Here is a 20859-nt window from a genome sequence, read left to right as displayed (position 1 = left end):
GCCACTCCCTCTTTAGCAAATCATCCAACATTGACAGAATCCTCATTTCTTTCTGAACCCTTTCAAATTTCGTAACTTCTTTCCGATACGAAGGAGACCAGATATGCACGCAATATTCCAACAGTGGCCTGCCGAATGTCTTGTACAGCCGCAACATGACCTCCCAACTCATGTACTCAATACTCTGAACAATAAAGGAAAGCATACCAAACGCCTTCTTCACTATCCTATCTACCTGCGACTCCACTTTCAAGTTAAATTTCAAACATCAGGATTCTATGAACCTGCACTCCAAGATCTGTATGTTCAGAAACGCTCCCTCGGACATTGCCATTAAGTCTTGAAGTCCTGTTATGATTTGCTTTCCCAAAATGCAGCACCTCACATTTATCTGAATTAAACTCCATCTGCTATTTCTCAGCTGATTGGCCGAACTGGTCAAGATCCTGTTCTGTGGTAACTCTCTTCGCTGTCCAACAGATCTCCAGTTAAATGACAAAAAGTAGAGGACCCAGCACGGATCCTTGTAGCACTCCACTGGTCACGGGACTCCAGTCTGAAAAACAACCCTCCACCACCACCCTCTGTCCTCTCCCTTTGATCTAGGTATATACCGTTAATTTTTGGAAGTTTAGTTCGCTTTAATGACTTGTATGGGTTTTCAGGAAATATAATATCATGGCACGAGCTGAAAATCACTTGCTGCAATGTAACCAAATACGCAGTCAGTCTTATGATAAAAGGCAGAAAAAGAAAATATTACCTGCGTTTCTTTCTGCACAGATTCTCCTCCACGAGCTGAATCCTTGCCACATTTTCCCTTCTTTTTGCGAGATTTCCCTGGGACAGATATTCACTCAATCTACAAACATGGGTCCTGCTAAATATTACTTTAATTCAGATTAAAATAACTGAGTATCCTTTCTACAACTTTACGTCTCATTGGTCCATGCTCCTTATCAATACAATCTGCTCCAGGTGAGGTTGGAACTTCCAGCCTGCTGCCACAATGCCCCTTGCTTTATGCCAACAGAAGCTGCTCCCTATAAGTTGGAGATCCCAATCTGATATCACAATGCTCCTTGCTCCATGTCAATAGAAGGTACTACAGGTGAGGTTGGAGTCCCAGCCCCGGCATTTCATGCACCTTTATACCGACACAGCGGGATCATCCTCATGTCAATTTCCAGTTTGACCTTCACTGCTGCGCCACTCAGTCTCTCTTAGTTTAGCCCTGGGTACACGAGATTATATGATATTCTGCAACACTGGTTACCTATGTGGAATATCACAATTCTCCATTTCATAAATCAGAATTCAAACCCACGCACTTTCAGAGATTTCCCTCCCTTACAAGGCCATTAACCCTCCTTTACATCGCTCCTGCCATTTCACTGAGGCATTCCATAATCTAACGTGCACATCGGCACCATTCTGTCTGTGTTGCTGCTGTCACTCTTGATGGGTAAACGTGTCCTATCCCATCATCGGGAACAGGAAACCATTCGATCCATTTCAATCCCGGTGGTTGTGAAATCAATCATCATGTCGGAGACTTTACTGGCATGGACCAGAGATTACATGTTAACAATTCGTCTTGATTTCCTGCCACTAAGCCAGTATGGCGCCTTACTTGCTACGTTTCCATTAATGCCACAGACGTTTATCTTTTAACCAGTTTGCCATTGTAAAATAAACACACACCTTGTCAAAAATACTAGTCTAATTCTTGTGCGAGGTGCCTTCAGTCTGACGTTAAGCTGACTGGTTTTTGATCTCTACTACCAAGATGCTCTCCCAACGCCATTCCTCCTATTGTGCTGCTCTTGTTTGTCTTGCCATGACTGATCAAAACAGTGCTCTTGAAATCACTTCAAAAATCATTTCGCATTCCAATGACACACTACATTGGAGTTGTGAAAGTCCACTGTTATTTCTACCCTTTTATTTGATCATTATTGAGAGATTAACTGCCATTAGCTCCACTATACCACGAAGTTTTTCTGGTCTCTGTGGCACTCTTCCACCAGTGTCACTGCATTTTTTGTTCCTTCGCTGAATTTTTACAGTCGCGTTTGATGTTCATTTAAAACATCATTTCTCAGAACTGCAATTTTTCAATCGAGCAAAATCGCCAGCCTTTTCATTTAAAGTCCCCTCTAATGATATCAAAGGGGGAAAAATGAGAGTTTCAGCAGCAGATGAACTGAGATTCGGCCGAGTTATCAATTGTCAGCGTGTGGGGCACATGTGATCGTGATGATGGTAAGATCCAACAGCGCAACCCAGCAGCTTTCATGCAAACATTCGTTTGGTGTTAGCTGCACAAATTGCCAGAGTCATTTCCCTTCATTTCGCAATCGGTCTTTTTGTTTTTGGCTTTTCTTTTCCTCCTGTAGTTCTCCCTTGATGGCAGTAACTCTGTCTGACGTTCAAAATGCCTACCTTTCTTATACCCCCAAATCGGATTATCTCATTTGTTCGATGTTGGCAGAATAATAAATTCAAAATCGATTGGCTTTTAATTTACAGAGACGGAAATGAATCTCGTTGGTTAAATTTGAATTGTCGTCAAAACAGCAACCAACTCAGGTACCTATTTCACAGCCAAATGTTATATATTTTCAATTTTCCAGTAAACTCTGACACTGCTCTCGTAAGCTCTCAGTGCAGAACAACATTCTATCTCTCTTAAAGGTACAGCACACACTTTCAACTTCATAACAATTTGGAATTGCACATCAGGTTGTCACTGGCCCACCGCACACAAAACCAGAAATACAGACCTCAAACAAAGAACAGTTATAAGTGGATAAAGGAGCAGTAAAATGTGCCATGTCACAGTCAAAGTGAAACAGGGGATAGAGAAAGATACTGTACTTGCCAGCACACAGAAAATAGTCAAGTATTTTGCAGGAATCTACATCATAGTCATGAGAATGAATTGATCTAATTTTTTTGGATAACATGGTGATGAGGTAGAACTCCATATTACCGCCAAGAGCAGTAGCCTGTAGTGTTTAGTGCAATGCAACACTGCCTCAGACTCTCTCATTCAGTGTAAAAACCATATTTGGCAGTGGGGGAGTAAGGAGCGTTCGAATACAGAGAGCAGAAGTAGAGGAGTGGGAAGAGCACAGAGGAATGTTGTGCTGGAAGCAGTGGTGGATTAAAGGGGTGTAAGACCATGGATGGATTTGAAAACAAATCTGAGAATTATAAAATCAGTGGAGAGTCATCGTGGGAACCAATGCAGATCTGAAAATGTGTTGCTGGAAAAGCGCAGCAGGTCAGGCAGCATCCAGGGAACAGGAGAATCGATGTTTCGGGCATAAGCCATTCTTCAGGAAGCCCTTCTTCGGGCTTATGCCAGAAACGTCGATTCTCCTGTTCCCTGGATGCTGCCTGACCTGCTGCGCTTTTCCAGCAACACATTTTCTGCTCTGATCTCCAGCATCTGCAGTCCTCAATTTCTCCAACCCATGCAGATCAGTGAGTTTTATTTAGTCAGAACAGAAGGGAAGTCAAGGAGGAAATGACAAGTAGTTAGCTTAACATCTTTCACATGAAAGCTTCTCAATGTTTTTTTAATAAACTTGTTGAGCAAGGCACTTGGAGAAAGAAAATCAAGGGTATGATGAAAATTCAAGATACTTTGCGAAAAGGAAGTCAGATTTAACCAGATTATTGATATTCTTTGTGGAGCTATCGTGTGTTATGGATAAACTGCCATTTACTGACTCATTCTTGAGGCTGTCAAACTTCACTTGAAGGCTCCCACCATTCTCCTTACAATGTACATTCCGATCCAGTTGATGTCATTAACAAGTTTGGAAAAATTACAAGAGGTCCAAATGTCCAAATCATGTACAATGGTTGGGAACAATTTGGTTCAAGCATTGAATCATAGAATCTCTGCAATGCAATGAGGCCCTACTCTCTCACTATAATGCTGCATTTCGCATGCCCAATCCACCAAGCCTGGACATTCTTGGGTATAATGGGCAATTCACTTAAACCGTGAATATTTGTACTGTGTGCAGAAACAGCAGCATCCGCAGGAATCCCACGCAGACACTATGAATGTGCACAATTCATGTTGGCAATCGCGTGAGGATGGAATTGAACCCCGGTCTCGAGCACTGTGAGGCAGCAGTGCTGTCACTGATCCTTGTGGTACTTCACCCGTAACAGAACACCAACGTGAGTAAAAAGTGCGCTTATTCCTACTCTATGCTTTCCAGCTGGTAAACAATCCTTAATGAATGCTGGCACGTTTTCTCCAACCCCATTGTGTTTTGTGATGTTGTGTGGGACCGGATAAAAAGCTTCCTGAACAAGCAAAGCAGTGGGGTTCCAACGTGAATTCCACTCCACAGGAGACGTTGCAGAGATCACATAACTTGAAAGATGACTCCCAGCGCATCCACATTCTGTCATTGTCTTCCTCTTTCTTCAACAATTTGGGATGAAGCCTGTTTGGTCTAATTGACTCAAACTTTAGTCCAGTCAACGTTTGAAGTACGACCTCTTTCCTGTTCTTATTTGTTTGTCCCTTGTTTCGTATTTTTGGGACATTTAATCTCCCGATGAAGGGCTTCTGATTGGATGTTGACTGACGGCCTGTGTTTTTCCAGTACCACATTATTCGACACTGATTGCAAGCATTTGCGATCCTCACTTTCTCCTTTTCCACAATCTTGACATTTGCATAGTATCTCACTGTGCTGATTCGCTTTGCGTCTTGCCAGGCCAGATGATCAGGTGAAGCCTCGCCCACACACACGTGCTCTGTTTCTCCTGACTTTGAACGAAGTTTGTACCTTTCCTGTTCAGAACACCATACTATTCAGGTTCGGATAAATGATGTCAGTCCGTCAGACTCTGCTGTGATCTTTGATCCAAATTTGCTGAGTGCAAATCAATCCTTCTAATACCCTATAAAATTGATTTGAAGAATATAATTGAGAGAGAACCAATTCAAACATGCTCAGTTAAGTGTCTAAACAACTCTTTATGTGGCTCAGTGTCAAGTGTTTCCTTTTCACATTCCTGTGAATCATTTTGGACATTTTGACAGATGGAAGACGGGGTAGAATTACAATCTGATGTTTTTGATTTGGATATCCATTGCAATTCCTTCATCATTTCCAGGTGTTTAACCTGTAACTCCTCACCTGCCAGTAATCTGGGACCACGTGCACTACGTGGACTGCAGCAGTTCAAGAAGATCATTTATCGACGTCTACACAGGCAATTGGAGATTGACAATATCAGCCAGTCTTGCTCATGAAAGTGCTGGAGAGTGGGGTGAACTAATCTGATCAGGGAACCAGCATTGGCACGATCGCCAAATTATCTTGTGTTGCAATCATTCGGTAATTGCGGCTAAAATTAAAGAAAAAAAGACTCACACAGGCTGCCATGCATCTGTTTCTGCATTCACCACTCAGTAAGAAAGCAGCTAATCGTTGGAACATCTGTACTTTGAGACTCAGTGCTGTGAGAAACACCTGCAAGAAAATAATAGCAAAATACTGCAGCAGCTGAAATATTTTTTAATAAAACAGGCTATGCTGTAATAACTTAGCTGGTCGGGTTTGTACTGGGAAAGAAGGTAGATGAATGTTTTAGCGTGCGCAGACAGACATCAGGAAATGAAGCAGATTTTCTTCATCCTTATGATCTGAGAAGCAGAAGGAAAATGGAGTAGATTTGTGACAGTCACAGGCTCTGGGGATGGTAATTGGTGGGAAAACTCATAAAGACACAGTCGGCAAGAGTTATGGTAAAATAACAAAAAGAGGTATCTAAAATTCATCACTGTCAATACAGGTAAGAAGTTCAGAAGACACAAATATACCTTGGTTTGGGTTTGGTGTGTGTAAATACTCTCCTCTGAACTCACTGTAAATGCAGTTTCGTAAACCCTTCTCTACCAGTCCAGGAGAGAAATTCACAATCATTGTGTCCTGGTCACAGTCTTGTTCCATGTACTGTGCTGTACTGTAGAAGTTGGCGGACGTTATCTCAAGTCCAAATGGCACTCCGTCAGCGCCTAGTAACACCAGATCCATTGCTCACGCCACCTGAACATGCTTAAGAGAGGATAAAGCAAACATGACTGACAAGAGAAGACAGGGAGAGCACAGAAACGAAAGAAAAACACCATCTGGTGTAGATTAGTGAAACTTAGAGCATTTGGAAGGGTTCAATAACGAGCAGAGAACAACCGAAATGGCAAGATGAGTTATTAAGATTTAGTACATAAGCGTGTGAACTTGAAATATAAAGAATGGTGCAAGAGTTTGTTCACATATTTAAAAGGTTACAGAGAGAATAGTAAGGTAAAACAATTACTGCGGATGCTGGAAACCAGATTTTCGAGTAGATTGGTGCTGGAAAAGCACAGGCATCTTCCGAGGAGCAGGAAAATCCGACGTTTCGGGCAAAAGCCCTTCATCAGCAATACAGTCAGAGCGCCTGAATGGTGGAGAGACAACAGAGAGAAGAGTGCAAATTGGTGCACTGGAGAAGACGTAATGGGGAACAACGAAATGGTGCAGGTGAACACGTACTTTGCATCAGTTTTCACAATGGAAGACAACAACAAAATATGTGAATTAATAGACAAGTAGGGAAGAAGTGAATGAACTGCCAACAATAACCAGAAGATGCCAGGGAAGCTGCAAGGTCTGAAGGGATTAAGTCACTGAGACCAGATGGGCTGCATTCCTGATTTCTGAAGGAGATTGCTGAGGAGATTGTGGACGCGTTGGTCGTGATCAGTCAGGAGTCATCGGCGTCAGGGTGGGTCCCAGATGACTGGAAATTTTTAAATGCAACACCCCTGCTGAAACAAAGGGGAGAGGCAGACACAGACTACTGTCGGCCATGCTAACGACAGTGTTGCACAGCACTTGGAAATGGATGGTAAAATACAGCCAAGTCTGCATGTCTTCATCAAGTGGACGTCATGTCCGACAGCTATGCTAGATCTCTTTGTGGAAGTACCAAGTAAGTTAGGCAAAGCAGAGCCAGTGGACGTGATCTAATTCAATACCCATAAGTCCTGTGATAAGGTACCACAGGGCATACTGCTAAATAAGGTAAAAGCACGCTGATAGTGACAAGGAGGGGATTGGCTGACTGGCTGAGTGAGAACAGAGGGGTCTTTTACAGGATGGCAGCTACTGATTTTTTAAGACTTGCACAGCCATCGGTGTTGAGAGCATGACTATTCAAGTTACACGTTAAACATCTGGACAAAGGAACAGAGTGCATTTTCGCTACAGTTGCACTTGATACAAACGTAGTTTGAGAGACAGGTCGTGTCAAGAAAGCTGGGAAACTTCATAAGATGCTAGGCAGGCGCAGAGAGGGGGCAAATAAGTGGCAAATGCAATACAAAATGGGATGTGTCAGGTTATGCAGTATGAGAGGATGAAGGCAGGCTTCGACTAATTTCTGTTCACGGAAAGACTTTAGAAATCCGAAGCGCAATGTGATTTGGGAGCCCGAGATCAGGCAGGTTCAGCTGGAATTCAGGAAGGAAAATTCAATTTTATAATTTATATCAAGGGGCCTCAAATACAAGAGCAGAGATGTCCAGTTGAGCATTTATATAGTCGTGGTCAGACTGCATTTGGAATATTGCAGGAAGTGAGGTTCGATATCTAAGGGTATTTCAGAGTCATACAGCAGTTTAGCAGACCATTCACTCCATATATATCATGCAGAACTCATTGCCAAATTAAAATAGACCCGCCTGCCTGCCGTTGACCCAAAAACTTCCAAAACATTCTTAATCAGTTATTTATCCAAATGAATTTTAAATAATTTAACTATAGTTGCATCCATCACTTCCTCTAGCGGTTTATTGCACACAGTGACCAAAGGGTGTAAAACAAAAGCTGCCACTCATGTCCTTTATAAATGTTCCTTCTCGTACTTTAAACATATGCCCCTTGATGCGATCTCCCGCACCTTTGATGGTAATCTTATTTATGCTCCTCTCGATTTCACAAATCTCTAGAAGGCCAAACATCGATGTCCTTTGCTCCAGTGAAAAAGAAACCGCAGCTTATTTTTATAACAGAAGACTTCTATTCATGACATCATTCTGGTAAATACTTTCTGAACGCTCTCCAACATAATAAAATCCTTCTCCTAACGACGAAACAAGAACTGTACACAATACTCCAGAAGTTATGATGACATTGGATAGGGTCCGAAGAAGGTTTAAAAGAATGATCCTGGGGGGAAGAAATGCTTGTCATAAAATGTTGAAAACTCGGGGGCTGTACTTGATGCAGTTTAGAAGTTTGAGGAGAATCTGATTGAAACTTAAACAATAAAGAGAGGGGCAATTAAAGAGGCTGTGGAGAAGTTTTTTAACTAGCACGAGAGGCCAGGAGCCGACTGCACAGTATAGAGAGAAAGGATGACCATTTTGACGTGAGATGCGGAGGAATGTCTTCAGCAAGAGGCTAGTCATCCTTTGGAACTCTGCCGTAGAGGGCTTAGTGGTCAAGTCATTGCAATTTTTCAAGACAGACATAGATAGGTCCCCGATTGATAAGAAGATCAACAGTTACAGGAGATGGCAGAAAGCCGAAGAATGAGGTTGAGAATCATATCAACCATGACCAAATATTGGAGAGGTCTCGATGGGTTGAATGGCCGAATGCTGCTCCTTTATCTTGTGGCCTTCTCGCTATTGCGTGTGACTTCAACCTGCCCATAGACTGAGCAAGTCAGATCAGTAACAATACTATGGAGGAGACTTACGTGGTGTATGTATGAGATGGTTTTCTGAGTCGGTACATGAAGGACACAAATGGAGGACAGAGCATCCTTGATTACGTACTGTTTAATGGCTATTGGTGAGCTAGCTTAGTTGGCTGGTCGACGAGATTTCGATGAAGAATGACAGCAGCAGCATGTGCACAGTTCTCGTACTGGTCTCATGAAGTCCCCACATTTTCACCTTGTGCCTGAGGCACAACTACTCTCAGGTTCAAGCACCAACAGTCAAATCGCGCGATCTCTCTCTCTCTCTCTCTCTCTCTGTCTCTAATGAGTCAGCAGGCCTGGGAATATGTCAACTTTGATTTCAAAGCTTTATTTGTATATATGTCAAGGAATAATTGACAATCTATCTCTATGCTGTCCCTCAGGAAGAGTGAATAAGTCAGTGAGAGAACTCTTCATTAAGGTGGAGAGTGATAGAGCTGACTCAGATTATGAGCCGAAATCTAAATAGAAGAAATGATACTAATATGAAGCGTGAGCAGGGTACAACGAATTGGGGAACAGAACTTAAAGGGATGAGAAGCACTTCAAAAACATTTGCAGGAACTGCAACTGCTTCTCACTCCTGTCTGACACAAAGAAACCGGGAAACGTGGCCATGTCATGGCTAACAAGCGATATTAGTCATAGTATTGCACTCAAGGAGCCTTACAAATTGGCTGAAAATAGCAACAAACATCAGACATCAGCAGACGATGAAGTAAGAATTGATACAGAACGAAAATTTCGTTTAACAGTAAGCATATAATGAATTGTTAAACTCCTGAAGGTATATGAATTGAGAAAACAAAAAAACGATTATTGAAAACAAATCCCTTACAATGAGAAACAGAGGATGTTATAATGCGGGATAAATATATAGCACACCAAATAAACATGTATATTGGTTCTGTCATCACAGATGATAAAAGTAATATTCCTAAAGTGCTGGGAAGAAAAGGAGAGGGAGGAACTGAAATAAATCAGTATTATCAGGGAGATAGTGTTGTGGAAATTGATGAGATTAAAGACAACAAATTCCACCAACTGCGAATCAAACAGCAGTGTACATGAAGTCACCCTAAATGCAGTGAATGCGTTCTGTAAATAGAGTGTGGAGTCTACATAGAGTAAATTAATTGTCATATTTCAATATTCTATCGACTCTGAAGCAATATCTAGGGCTTGGAGGTCAGTTAATATGACGCCACAATGTCGGGGGTAGTGTAATTTTTAAACGGTTAGTTGCATTTTAGTCTTTTCTACCTTATAGTAAACACAAGTGCCTTATAGTAAACACAAGCAGATACTCGAAACTGGTGCCGGACCTCCCCCATGTTTTTATGAATGAAACAATTGTAACAGCTTTCCTCGATAGCTGAGAGACCGCCCTTAACCACAGTTGTACAACATCATCCATATAAGGAAAGAACGGGGAACTCGAACACTGATTGGCCAAGTGAGTAACAAAATAATCGCAGGCACCAGAACCCAAATAAGGAAAACAGTGGGGAACCCTAGCACTCGTTGGTCAAGACAGCAGTAGGAGACCCAGCCCACATTTACGTGTATATAATGTGTGGAGATTATGATTAAGGGGTGTGTGTACCATTTGTTTCCTCACACCCGACTTTGCAAAGTTGAATGAAAAGTTTTGGACAGACTCCTCCGTGTCTTTGTTCCTGGGAAGGGAAATAAAAGTGCCGGAGATGGGGCTGGACAGCCGCATATCTCGCACAATTGGGGGCTCCTCCGGGATGAAATAATTATTGCCGGGGGTGGGGGGGGGGGGGGGGGGGGGGGAGTCTCTTCGGCTCACGGATCAAGCCTGATCATAACAAAGACGCGTCTAGTATATATTTATACTTCTCACTGATCAGCTTGGTCTGTTGGCCGTCGGCCAAGAGAGGATGTGACCCGGCTCATTTAAAAATAATTTTGAATCCTGGAAAAGGAACACACGGCCGAGTGTTGGGACGACCGGTTAGTGACTATACACGGGGGTACACACATTTAAAAAGGCCAGACAACTCCGTGGACGGATCAAGGTAAGAGATTTTTTTGTTCTTCCTTGTTGGCCACGTGGTTTTGACGGTCATCTGTGAAAACGCTTTCGGCGTTTCAGACCAGGACCGAAGATAAGCCACGGGAAATTGTGGTTTTGACGGTCATCTGTGAAAACGTTTTAGGCGTTTAAGACCAGGACCGAAGATAGACCATGGGAAATCAGACTTCTAAATTTACTAAGGAGAAGTCAGGGAAGACTGCAAATGGGAAAGAAATACCCCCCGATAGTCCACTAGGTCGGAAGTTAAATCTATGGACGGACAGTAGTAGAACAAAGGACTTAAAGAAAGATACCATGATAAAATATTGTTGTTTTATATGGACCAAGGAACCTATCCGCGCCCCCTCCGTAGTTTGGCCCGAGTATGGGTCTGATGAAGACTGGGTGTGTCAAATCCTAAATGTATATGTTAACAGAAAACAACCGTTTGACCCAGAAGAGAGCAAATACGCCGCCGCCTGGTTGGCAGGCGATAGCGAGGGTCCCACGCGTCTCTATCCTCTGATTCCCCAAACAGACCCGAGGAAGCCCGAGAAGTCTTGGGACGTCCTCACCGATGGTTTGCCACCATCTGCCCCGCCCCCGTATATACCACCCGCGCACGACCAGGCGCACGACCAGGCGCACGACCAGGTGCACGACCAGGCACATGACCAGGCGCACGACCAGGCGCACGACCAGGCGCACGACCAGGCGCACGACCAGGCGTCCAGCGCGGACCTCCCTCCTGCAACGGATAAGTCCGATTCCCAGCAGGCTATGACCAGTGAGGCAGGGACTGCTGGGGGGAGCACAGGAGGGGGCGCAGAACCCACCCCAGGCACTAGGAAATCGGTCCGACTCGAGATGCGGAGGGGCCGAGAAGAGGGATTGAGAGCTGGGAGGAGTGACAATATTGAACAGCTGAACCCCTTACGAGAGGTGCCATTTGGAAATGAACGGACCGGGTTCGTAGTGCAACCTTTAAATTCTGGGGATATCCGGCAACTCCGTAATGAACTACCCCATCTACTGGACGACCCCATCAGTGTGGGAATACAACTGGATCAATTTCTGGGGCCCAGTATATACACATGGGCTGAACTGCAGGCCATGATGAGAATACTATTTAATTACGATGAAATTGTTATGATCCGGAATAGTGCAATGGCCATTTGGGATAGGGTGCATCAGGACGGCCCTCAGCGTGGAGAGCAGAAGTACTCCTTAGAGGACCCCCAGTGGGATCATAACGACGCGGGGGGACGGGCCAATATGACAGATCTCAGAAGCCTTATAATCAGGGGGATCCAAACCTGCGTGCCCAAACAGCGGAATTTAGCGAAAGCATTCGAAGTTGGACAGAAAAAGGATGAATCCCCGAGTGAGTTTTTAGACTGTTTGCGGGAGTCCATGCGAAAGTATTCAGGTTTGGACCCCGATGGGGAAATAGGCAAGGGCATGCTTAAGGTGCACTTTGTGACTAAGTCATGGCCTGACATTCAGAAGAAATTACAGAAAGTGGAGGATTGGGCTGAAAAAGATGTTGCAGAATTATTACGGGAAGCACAGACGGTGTACGTTCAGAGTAGATGTAATAAGGGAGAAACAGAAGACAAAAATGATGGTGGCAGCTGTACGGGAAGCTTGTAAATCCACCGGAATGGGGGAGGGAGGTTATGGGGTGGAAAGAGGAATGTCGAAGAAAAGTTGGAGAGGGAGAGAAGCGAGACGGGGCAGAAGTGAGAGAGGAGGATTTTATGGATTTGAGCGGCCTCCAATGGCCGGATGTTACCATTGCGGGAAACTGGGACACTTCAAAAGGGATTGTCCCGAGTTTAAAAGGGAAAGAGAAGGGATGTATGAAATGGAGAGTGAACAAATGGATTAGGGAAGTCAGGGGAGGATCGGAATACGGGCCTACCAAGAACCCCTGGTAAATTTACGGGTGGGCCCATTTAGACAAGATGTTACCTTCTTAGTTGACACAGGCGCCGGCAGGTCCTCAATCCCCCTCCATCCTAGGGGGGTTGGCTTCCAAGCTAAAACATTAAACATTTCAGGAGTTAAGGATGGGGTTTTTAGTGCGAAAATATTCGAACCACAACCCTTACGGCTGGAGGAGGAGGAGCTCCAGGTGGAACTCCTTCACCTCCTCCATCTTCCCTATGGATTGTTGGGACGGGATTTGATAGTCCGTTTCGGATTACGAATAGAAGTGGGAGAAGAGGATGAATTAGCCATTACCATGTCATACCTTAGTGAGTCCCGATTGACAGAGATAGACCCTAGGGTTTGGGTCGCCAAAGGGAACCGGGGGGGGGACTCGCAATTCGACCTGTGGAGGTAAAATTAAAGCCCCAGAGCCCCGACGTCAGAGTGTGCCAATACCCCATCTCTTGGGAAGGGAGGCAGGGTCTGAAGACAGTTATGGAAGACCTAATAAAAGATGGTTTGGTAGAGCCCTGTATGTCACGATACAATTCCCCCATCCTGCCGGTCCGGAAGTCGGACGGGAGCTACAGAATGGTCCAAGACCTAAGGGAAATAAATAAAATCGTCCAAGTACGGCACCCTGTGGTACCGAACCCATACACTATTCTGGGGCGAATACCCCCGGACCACGGCTGGTTTAGTGTTATAGACTTAAAGGATGCCTTCTGGGCGTGTCCCCTGGACAAGGACAGTAGGGATCTTTTTGCTTTTGAATGGGAGGATCCTGATACTGGTAGAAAACAGCAGTACAGGTGGACCGTGCTCCCCCAAGGATTCACTGAGTTCCCGACTCTGTTCAGGCAGATTCTGGAACAATTATTGGAGGGACTAACCTTGTCCCCGGCCCTTAAGCTTATACAATACGTGGACGATCTCCTTTTATCCGGGCCCACGGAGGAGGACGTCCTACTTGGGACTAATGCCCTGTTAAATTACCTAGCTGAGAAGGGGTTAAGAGTGAGTCAGAAGAAGCTCCAATATGTCGAGAAAGAGGTTAAGTACCTGGGACACTTGATAAGCCAGGGACAGAAACGAATAAGTCCAGAAAGAGTGCGGGCAATAATCGAACTAGGCCTCCCAACAACCAAGAGGGAATTGCGGAAGTTCTTGGGACTCTTAGGCTATTGTCGGTTATGGATAGATGACTATGCCCCCCTTACTAAAGACTTGTACCTAAAACTCATCGAGGAGGCACCCAATAGAATAAAATGGGAGGAGGAGGAGAAAAAGTTAATTGGAATTCTAAAAGAAAAATTGATGACCGCACCTGTTTTAAGCTTGCCGGATTTTAGTAAGACATTTCGTCTCTTTGTGAACTCCAGAAAGGGAACCGCTCTTGGAGTATTGACCCAGGATTGGGGGGGAGAAAGGAAGCCCGTGGCTTTCCTGTCAAGAATTCTGGAACAAGTCTCCCGAGGGTGGCCGGAGTGTGTCCAAGCGGTGGCAGCCACGGCAAAGCTGGTAGAGGAAAGCAGGAAGTTGACTTTCGGGGCCCCCTTGACAGTCACTACTCCCCACCAGGTTATAACTATCCTGAATCAGAAGGCCGGAAGGTGGCTGACTGACTCGAGAATTCTGAAATATGAAGCCATATTGTTAGACCGAGAAGACCTCCGAATAGAAGTCGGGGGCTGCCAGAACCCGGCGGAATTCCTTTGGAAAGGGGAAGGGGAGGAGGAACTGGAACATTGCTGTTCAGACATAATAGAGTACCAGAGTAAAGTGAGGGAAGATCTGAGGGACACCCCCTTGCATGCAGGAAGGCGGTGGTACATTGACGGGTCCTCTCGAGTGATAGATGGGAAAAAGACACAACGGTTATGCAGTCATTAGTGAGACTGGTTGGGAATTAGTGGAAAGTGGACGGCTCCCGAATGCCTGGTCCGCACAAACATGCGAATTGTACGCCTTGCACCGGGCTTTGAGGAATTTAAAGGGAATAGCCGGGACAATATACACTGACTCTAAGTATGCCTTTGGGGTAGTACACACCTTTGGGAAGATCTGGAAGGAAAGGGGAATGATAAATAGCAGAGGAAAGGAGTTGGTCCACGAGGAACTAGTAGCCATGATCTTGGAAGATTTGTTGCTGCCACAAGAGATTGCTGTAGTACATATGAAAGGGCACCAGAAAGACGATAAAATAGAGACCCTGGGGAATCAATTGGCAGATGAACAGGCAAAATTGTCCGGGATGGGGAAGGAAGTAATAAACTGCCTGGTAAGGATTCCCCAGATATCTGAAATTAACGAAGTGCCCACGTTTACTGACAAAGAAGAAACTCTTCTTGCGTCTCTGGGGGGTACAAAGGATAGGGAAGGGAAGTGGACCTTACCCGATGGCCGCCAGCTACTAAATCGACCGTTGACGCGGGACATTATTGCCCGTCTACACCAAGGGGGTCACTGGGGCGCCCAGGCACTGTGTGATGCCTTCCTGCGCCGATATGCTCACCCTGGTCTGTACACGGTAGTCAAGCAGGTCACAGGAGATTGCATAACATGTCGAAAGATTAACAAAAGGGGGCTGCGGCAGCATGCAAGACAAGGAGGTAGGAGACCGGGCTATAGGCCGTTCGAGTATGTCCAGGTAGATTACACTGAGCTCCCCCCCATAGGTCGCCTGAAGTATCTATTAGTGATAGTAGATCACCTGACAGGATGGGTGGAAGCTTTCCCCACTGCCACGGCAACAGCAACTCAGGTTAGCAAAATTCTACTCGAACAAATCATCCCACGATTTGGGCTACCCCGCGCTATTGACTCTGACCAGGGGAGCCACTTCACCTCGACCATCCTCCAGAATGTAGTGCAAGCAATGGGGATTGACTGGGATTTGCACACCCCCTGGCATCCCCCCTCCTCGGGCAAGGTCGAAAGAATGAACCAGACCATCAAAAAGCAGCTAACCAAACTCACTAGTGAAATCGGCCTGCCTTGGACCAAATGCCTACCCCTTGCCCTATTGCAAATTCGCACCCAGCCAAGGCGGGATTTGGGCGTCTCCCCTTTCGAAATGCTGTTTGGCCTCCCATTCCATGGGCCGAAGGGGGAACCTCCTGTATTCGTGTCTCGGGATATGTTTGTGCAAAAATATGTGGTGGCTCTGGGGTCTGCTCTATCTCGTTTACGCCAACAGGGACTTTTGGCACAGACGCCGCCCCTCGAGTTTGCGGTGCACACCATCAAGCCGGGTCAGTGGGTCCTGATTAAAAACTGGAAGCAGCGTACCCTCGAACCAACTTGGGACGGTCCCTTCCTGGTACTTTTGACGACCGAAACGGTTGTCCGTACGGCCAAAAAGGGCTGGACACATTACACTCGAGTCAAGGGACCAGTGCCACAACTGACGGAGGACGAACGAACCTCTCTGACAAAGGCAGCTAAGGAACAGAGACCCTGAGAACAAACTAATCGGACTTTGGCGAGTCTAAAGGAACTGTGCCCTCTGGCTAAAGGTGTCGCGACAAAATGCGGTCAATCATATTGTTAACTTGCTTTGCCATTATCCTTGGGCTGGGTCATAGTGTGCGTGTTACCCAATTTGGCCTCCGGAAAAAACAAGTAGAGGACCGTCAGTGGTTCTCCATCTCCGTGCTTGCCAACAAGCCAACGCAGACATTTAGCTTAGACCTATGTGGGTTGGTGCCCTGCAGGACTAAAAGTGAACTGAATCAAACTAAACGGAACCTAGAGAGAGAAAGGAGATTCCAGGGTCAGGCGTTAGTATTACAATTGCATGGTAGGGAAGGCATACATAGGCCTCCAGCCCCCGGGGTCCAGGCTATGGTGTCAGTTGTCCGTGATCCCATCACCCCTGGACAGGTCTGTGGGCAGAATCAGTGCAATCCGCTCTATCTGACCATAAAGAACTTGGGAAACAACGGGGCGAGCCTTAATGGAACAATACTGGGTATTAGAGTTGGGGGCCAGGCAGGACAGGAGGGGGTGCAGCTCTGCTGCACGTATATCACGGTCATTGAAGCTGAGTCTGGGGGCTCATCCACCACCGACGAGCAGGGCAAAATTAGAATAATTGAGGTGACGGATTTGGAAAAGACCTTTGAAATAGAAACGGGATACGGGGAGGCGAATGCCTGGATGGAATGGGTCAAATATACTGTGAGGAGCATGAAAAACAGTGATTGCTACGCATGGACGGGTGCCCGCCCTAACCCTCAGGTGGTCCCATTCCCGCTGGGATGGGAGAAACACCGACGAGCCTTGGACTGCATGATAAGGCTGTACCAGGACCGAGAGGCCTGGAACGACTCCACTTGTCGACCCTTGAGTTTGAAGTTTCCCCCCGTCAGGTCTGAGGGGGCGCCCCGCCCGCCATCATTCTCAGGGGTAACGGGTACGCACCAGGCCTGCGTCTCTCGGACGGGACTACAGTGGGACAACGATGTGGGGACATTTGACAAGTGCAGCGGATCAATTCGGCTGGTCAATGAAACTACTGGGGGCGGGAATTACTCCCACATTCATGTGCCTAGGGCAGACCTCTGGTGGTACTGTGGTGGGAGGATTCTGCGACAGACCCTGCCCCGAAAATGGACGGGCACTTGCGCAATCGTTCAATTGGCCATCCCATTCACCCTGGCATTCGAAAAACAAGAGCAACCCCGTTCCAGTGGAAGACCTGAGAGAGCTTTGGAGACCTCTCTCGATGATAACATATATTTAGATGCCATAGGGGTCCCCAGGGGTGTTCCTGACGAGTACAAGGCTAGGAACCAGATAGCGGTGGGTTTTGAGTCGTCACTGTTCTGGTGCGTGACTATCAATAAGAACGTGGATTGGATTAATTATATTTACTACAATCAGCAGAGGTTCATTAATTATACCCGGGATGCAGTGAAAGGAATAGCAGAACAACTGGACGCCACTAGTCGGATGACGTGGGAAAATAGGTTGGCCTTAGACATGATGTTGGCAGAGAAGGGGGGTGTTTGTGTCATGATAGGCACTCAGTGCTGCACTTTCATCCCCAACAACACAGCCCCGATGGGTCCATCACCCGCGCCCTGGATGGACTCACCACATTGGCGGACGAACTGGCCGAAAACTCGGGTATCGACTCTGGCCTCATGGACTGGTTGGAAGCTTGGTTTGGTAAATGGACGGGGGTAGTCGTTCCCTTTCTTGTCTCATGTATAGTGGTGGCAGGGGTACTCACTGCCCTTGGGTGTTGCGTTATTCCCTGCGTCCGGGGATTAACTCAACGACTGATCGAAACCGCCCTTACTCAGAGGGATGTTCCCTCTGGGCAGGTTGAACGAATGAATCTCGAGATGGAACAACGTGAATCCCTCTTGGGCGGGGGCAGTATTAGAGACGGGCAGTTTGATGAACGAGCTCGGGAGTTATTAAACGCCCTGGAGAAGAAACTTACGGTTTAAAAATTACAGGTCGTAAGAAAAGACACGGGGGATTTGTAGGGGGTAGTGTAATTTTTAAACGGTTAGCTGCATTTTAGTCTTTTCTACCTTATAGTAAACACAAGTGCCTTATAGTAAACACAAGCAGATACTTGAAACTGGTGCCGGACCTCCCCCATGTTTTTATGAATGAAACAATTGTAACAGCTTTCCTCGATAGCTGAGAGACCGCCCTTAACCACAGTTGTACAACATCATCCATATAAGGAAAGAACGGGGAACTCGAACACTGATTGGCCAAGTGAGTAACAAAATAATCGCAGGCACCAGAACCCAAATAAGGAAAACAGTGGGGAACCCTAGCACTCGTTGGTCAAGACAGCAGTAGGAGACCCAGCCCACATTTACGTGTATATAATGTGTGGAGATTATGATTAAGGGGTGTGTGTACCATTTGTTTCCTCACACCCGACTTTGCAAAGTTGAATGAAAAGTTTTGGACAGACTCCTCCGTGTCTTTGTTCCTGGGAAGGGAAATAAAAGTGCCGGAGATGGGGCTGGACAGCCGCATATCTCGCACAACAATTTATAAAAGGAAGTAGCGAGAAAACATGGAATGACAGAAAAGTTAGCCTCACACTGGAAAACAGTAATTGGATTGGACAGAGCCAGCATGAATTTACGAAACTAAAATAGGAAAGGCGATCTCGTCTTCTTGTACACAAATCGCTGAACGTAAGCATGCAGGAGCAGCAGCAGGTGAGGAAGCCAAACTGGGTGTTTGCCTTTGTACTGAGAGGAGTTGAACACAGGAGCAGGGAAGACTTGCTGAAATTGTGCAGGGTCTTGTTGACAGAACAACCGACAGTGCAGTTTAGTGATCCTTATCTAATAAAGGATGTTCTGCATTCGGAGATGGCACAATAAACGTTTACCAGACTAATTCATGGGATGACAGGACTGACGTATGAGGATTCGTTTGGATGAAAATCATTCAAGTTTAGAATGATGAAGTAGGATGTCACCGAAACGAGTAAAATTCTAAAAGGTACGTACAAGGTAAATGCAGGAAGGATGCTTTCAATGACCAGGGCGTCCAAAACATAGAGGGTTGGGAGGTGGCGTCATTTCTAAGAATATGGGTAGTCCATTTAAGACTGAGATGACGATTTTATTCATTAATCAAAGACTGGTTACTAAGTGAAATTTGATGCCACGGAACGTAATTGAAGCCAGAATGTGGAATGTTGACAAGATGAAGATATCTAAAGTTTTGAGGCAAGAGGGATCATAAGGTGTAGGCCCAAAGAAGGAGCAGGTAACTGTGCGGAATGATCATATAAGATCATACTGAATTATAGAGAAGGATCAAACATCACAACAAGCCAGGCCAGTTCTAATATTTCATATTTCCATTCTGTTAAAGGTGGGATATGAAAACCAATTGTTTTAACTGACACGGATATCAGTAACATATTGTCTAGATTTTAAAAATAATTCTGTAAGTACTTATCAAACAGTAATCGGGGAGCAATTTTAGCATACGAACTTTAGCAATTCGAGGAGGTGCAAAGTAACTTTTGAGATTCATACACTGGCTGTTCTATATCTCAATTTCAATTCAGTTCTCAAATTGCTGAATGTTCTGACAAAAGCGAGATAGTATGTATGAAATAAGTAAACGTCTTTAAAATGTTGCTAATGCTGGGTGGAGGGAGTGGTAGGAAAGTATGGGGAAGGGGAGCAGTGAGAAAAACAATGGGTCGGGTTTTTGTTGAGGGATTGGCCACGAATGACCCCAAATTCCAAAACTCCCGCGACCCGCTATCCTGCTCAGGAGTCTTGTCTCTCCACTTCCTGCTCCATTCTTTCCGTCTCTGACAAATTTACAGCAAGGTCAGTGAGAGAGATGTTCATGGGGTACACTTTCCCACCAATTCCAGTCACAAATACACTCCCAAGCGTCTCCCAACAACATTACATCCTCATGGACTACCGCAATCATTTCAAACAATATCACTTATTTTCAGCTCTTCACACTAAAGATAGATCAACCCACCGTAACCTGATAAATTTTAAAAAATAAAACTGAAACAGGAATGGCGGTCGCTGACGGGGGCCTGTTTCTGAGAAGAAGACTCATGCTCTCTGTGGCTAAATTGGCGATCCCAGATAAACTATGTTTGGTTCCAGAATCATTTCATGACCAAACCTGTAACCTCTAACTGGGCTATAGCATCTGGCGCTTCCCTCCCCTTTAGCCTTAATTAACGATTGTCGATTGGAGACAACAACATTTCGTTCCATTGAGCACTCGCCGCGAGCATGCTCACAGTTCATGTTAACTCTATGCATCCTGCAGGATCCATCCCAAGTGATGACGTATAATGTTCAACAGCGAAGAAGAGGCGGTCCTACAGGACCAAGCTGGAGACACTGGTCCTCCAACCAATCAGAGAATCTCATGGGCTCGCTGGGCGGTCTGATAAATCAGAGAATGCTGCTTGTCTAAAATAATCTAACCAGAACTTCCACACACCAATGCTCAATCAAAGTTCGCATGAAAAATTCTTCCAGTTCAAAACACAATTGTTAATGATGACTCTGTTCCCTTTCCCGCAGACGAAAGTGAGGACTGCAAAT

This window comes from Chiloscyllium plagiosum, unplaced genomic scaffold (genome assembly GCF_037043375.1).
Source record: "Chiloscyllium plagiosum isolate Xiang-an unplaced genomic scaffold, Cpla_swu_hap1 HiC_scaffold_48, whole genome shotgun sequence".
Taxonomy (NCBI): Eukaryota; Metazoa; Chordata; class Chondrichthyes; order Orectolobiformes; family Hemiscylliidae; genus Chiloscyllium; species Chiloscyllium plagiosum.
The sequence above is the reverse complement of the archived record's forward strand: the minus strand, read 5'-3'. Positions refer to the sequence as shown.